The sequence below is a fragment of the Mandrillus leucophaeus genome, unplaced genomic scaffold (genome assembly GCF_000951045.1).
Source record: "Mandrillus leucophaeus isolate KB7577 unplaced genomic scaffold, Mleu.le_1.0 Scaffold11, whole genome shotgun sequence".
NCBI lineage: Eukaryota > Metazoa > Chordata > Mammalia > Primates > Cercopithecidae > Mandrillus > Mandrillus leucophaeus.
Genome location: NW_012099209.1, coordinates 1,779,872 through 1,783,922, shown reverse-complemented (window position 1 = coordinate 1,783,922; position 4,051 = coordinate 1,779,872). Strand labels below are relative to the sequence as shown.

Below are 4,051 nucleotides of genomic sequence, written 5' to 3'. Positions count from 1 at the left end.
TTTTTTGAGACAGAGTCTCTGTCGCTCAGGCTGGAGTGCAGTGGTGCTATCTTGGCTCACTACAACCTCTGCCTCCAGGGTTCAAGAGATTCTCCTGTCTCAGCCTCCAGAGTAGCTGGGATTACAGGTGTGCATTACCATGCCCAGCTAATTTTTGTATTTTTAGTAGAGATGGGGTTTCACCATGTCGCCCAGGCTGGTTTCAAACTCCTGACCTCAGGTGATCCCCCCGCCTTGGTCTCCCAAAGTGCTGGGAATACAGGTGTGAGCCACCGTGCCCAGCCACAATGAGATTTAATAGCAACTGCCACCACCCTTATCACTCACATAGTTGTGACTGTTACTGCTCTGAGCAAGTGCTGAGCACCTAGTGTGTGCCACATCTGGGTCTAGGCTCCGAGGACACAACCAAGATGATGGAGAGAAACACTCGTGTGCACAGGATGCTGATACACTAACAGGGGACAGAGAAGTGGCAAACAGGACAATTTTCCAGAGGAGTGCAACTTCTGGGGGTGAAGAAACTCCAGGGTGGAAATTGGGGACGCTTGCAGGAGAAGGTGTGAGCCCCTGGCCTGTGGAGGAACCCGAGGAGTCTCACCGAGCCTTCCAGAGGGGAGCCTAGGGTCCAGGTGGGCGATCTGTGCAGAGGGTGCACCTCTGTCCAAGATCACACAGCCGACTGACGCCAGGGCGGGTTGGTGGGATTTGAACCCTGACCTGAGGGTGGTTCCTCACCTGTTCTTACCAGTTTGGGTTTCCCAATAATGATGGGCTGGTCGCTTTTTACAAGGAGCAGGAGTTGCTTTTGCAAACAGAAGGGAAAGAAAAGAAGAAATAGCCCAGTAAATTCTTTAGGTTCACAATGGCCAGACCCTGCTTTAGTGAAACCATGTGTGCTAGTGAGTTCTATCAATACACACTCAATATTCACACCGAAGAACGCCTGGATGTGGAAAAAGGGGTGGGGCGGGGCAGGATAACAGATGACACACGCACTTTAGACCTTGGTGTCCTGGGTTTCTAGATCCCGAGGCTCTGTCATGGATGACTCATTGTACGTCACCCATGCCAGCCCTACCCCGTTGCAGGAACTGCCTGGGGTACTTGTGTGAGACTGGAAAGGAGCCGAATAAACCCCAGACCTGGCCCAGTGGAGTCTCAAAGGACATCTCTGGGATCACTCCATAGATGGGGAAACTGAGGCTGGGAAGCCAGGCCCTGCATTGCAGTTCAACCTCAGGCCCTTCCCACAATCCAGGAGTGATGGGGGAACTGAGGTATCATGGGCCCCTCCTCTGGGGACTTCCTGGACCCCCATGCCCTCAGGCCGATCAGGGCTCTTCTCCAAGCCTTGTGCTTAGAGCCCAGAAATATCCATGATATTATTTCTGTTGTGCAAAGATACATGTTATAAATGAGAACATAATGAGCTGCATAATCAGGGCTAGAATCAATACGCCAGGTCCTGTGTGCAGCCTGGCCACCATCTGTCCATCTAAACTCCATATCTGTGCTGAGAAGTAGGGCTGTATTTGCCCCATGCTTATGGATAGGAAAATTGAGGCACAGAGAAGTCTAGAAATCCATCTAAGAAAGGTTGGGTGGGAGCCTAGTTCCTGTCTTTAACTCCCAGCTGATGAGACTTCCTTTAGTTTGCCATGTTGTTAGTGAGCTCACCATCATGAGGAGCAATCAAGCAAGACAGATTCCCACCAGGAAAAGGGTCCACAATAGGCATCCTCCCTGGCTCATGGGGTTGGGGGAGTGAGCAAATTCCTGTCTTGCTGTGGGCCTCAGAGGCTGGTGGCAGGAGGAAATGTCACTCAGTGAGCCCTTACTTGCTCCCCCTGGGCCGACCTGGCTTGTCTGGATTCCCTGAACTCTGGCCTGGAACACAGAAGCACCAAGGCCCCCTTTTGGTTCCCCCACACCCAGAGCACCTGCCAGGAACTGCCACACCCTAGGGGTGAGGGTCAGGGAAGGTGTCCAGGCTGGGATGGGCAAGCAGCCAACTGATAACCTAGGCCAGGTGGGGGCCCAGCTGCCTCAACTGGCCACACCTAATTCCTCCTGACTCCAGGCCCTGATACCAGCCCTGCCTGGTGTCACCTTGAGAACAGGGCAGTGGGAGGAAGTGATGGCCCCCAGGGCTGGCCAGACCTAGACAGCCAGGTGGCTGCCCCTGGGTCCTGAATGCCAGATCTGGACTGCAGGAGGCCCCGACCCAAGTTGAGGGGGGACCTCAGTTTCCTCTTGAGAAGTGTCCATTTAAAAAAATCAAGGCTAGGCATGGTGGCTCATCCCTGAAATCCCAGCACTTTGGGATGCCAAGGCAGGAGGACTGCTTGGGTCCAGGAGTTTGAGACCAGCCTGGACAACATAGTGAGACCCTGTCTCCACACATACAAAAATTTTAAAATTATCTGCGTGTGGTGTGCACCTGTGGTCCTAGCTGCTGGGGAGGCTGAGGTGGGAGGATCACTTGAGCCCAGGAGGTTGAGGCTGCAGTGAGCTATGATCGAGCCACTGCTCTCCAGCCTGGGTGACAAAGGGAGACCCCTCAACCTCTACAAATAAAACAAACAAACAAACAAACAAAGTTTAAATCTGACCCAGAGGAAAAGGTAGTCAGGATCCTTGGAACAGGAATGAATCCGAACAGTGGCTACAGACATAATTATTATTAACATAATTATGATGACAGCTGACTGTCCCTGGGCACCCACTGAGTGGCCACAGCTCTTATCCACTCAACTCATCGTCGCCAAGGTCCCATGCTATGAGACCCCCCCTTGACACACAGGGAAACTGAGGCTCAGAGACCTAACGCCACTCACGCAAGGGCCCCAGTGGCCAGCAGTACACCTCATCACAAAAACTTTGAACGCTTAGGGCATCCTCATCCCAACTGAGTCACTGTTCCACCTCACGGAGGGGAAACTGAGGCCGGTTCAGAGAACAAGAGCAGTGTGTCCATGCCACACAGCCAGAGCCCCTGGAATGCCGCCCAGCACCTGGCAGGGCCTGCAGCACCGGAGCCGCAGGGAGAGACTGGGGGTCACCTGCAGTTTCTAAACCCAACCGGGGACCCCAGTGCTGGCTTGCCCAGCTACTCCCAAGGGGCCAACAATCTCAACAACGCAGGCAACAGTAATAGTAACAGCCAAAGCTGACTGCGCAGCATCTGCCTCGGGGGTATGATCCCACCCAATCTGGGAGGGGGGCCGGGGTCCCGGGTCGCCAGCCGTGGGAGAGGCTTCCTCCCCGACCTAGGTCCGAGCTGGCCTTGGGAACGCCAGAGACAATTACCGATGGGTGTGGGAACATTCAGGAGCCCCGAGTCTCAGGGTATACGCAGTGGAGACCGGCAGGGGCTTTTCCAGAGCCCCAACTTCCCCAACCCCAAATCCCCACCACTGGGGTCCGCCAGATCCTCCGGGGGCTGCCGACACTCACCCCCAGACGACAGTCACGCCTCTGCCCCTCTACCTGCTCCTCTCCGCTCGCCAGCCGAAGAGTTTTCACCTGAACCAGAGCTCCCGCCCCTCCCCCGATTCCTCCCTCCCACCGGACTTCACGCCTTCCCGCCTCCCTCCGCCTTCGCCTCCTGCCAGGCCCCCTCTTCCAGCTGAGCTGAGTTTCCTGGTGGCCCAGGCGAGTACCCCGCCGGCTCCTCCCTCCCCGGCCACGCCCCTTCCCCTCCCCGGGCCCGGCCCCCACCTCTGCCATTCCCCTCTTGCCACCCTCGCCCCTCTCGGGGCGCACGACCCCACCCTGGATCTGGTCCGCTGCTAGGGAATCTGGAGAATGAGCTCCCCGTGGCTGGAGATGAACAAGCAACGCCTTGCGGGTTCCTGGCACAGAGCCCTGTCAGCGATGGCCCACGTGTGTTCGGTGAAGAAATGATTGGATAAGGCCGTGGGGGAGGGAGGGAGGCAGGCTCTCTGCAGGGGGTTCAAAGATTCCTGAACCCCCTCCAAAAAAAAAAAAAAAAAAAGATTCCTGAACCCAGGGCGGGGCGCGGTGGCTCACTCCTGTACTTTGGGAG

The 4,051-nt window shown here is 55.9% G+C and overlaps 1 protein-coding gene across 4 annotated transcripts in view; it reads right to left on the bottom strand.

Annotated features, from left to right (window-relative positions):
- Positions 1–3,551, bottom strand: part of B3GNT3 (UDP-GlcNAc:betaGal beta-1,3-N-acetylglucosaminyltransferase 3) — a 25,761-nt gene extending 22,210 nt beyond the window's left edge. Inside the window, exon 1 of one of the 4 annotated variants that reach the window (XM_011990092.1) lies at positions 3,460–3,551. The gene's annotated coding sequence lies outside the window, so the exon portion shown is untranslated. The remainder of the gene's footprint in view (positions 1–3,459) is intronic. The other 3 variants (XM_011990109.1, XM_011990118.1, XM_011990102.1) reach the window with 3 other exon arrangements.
- Positions 3,552–4,051: the final 500 nt, after the last annotated feature.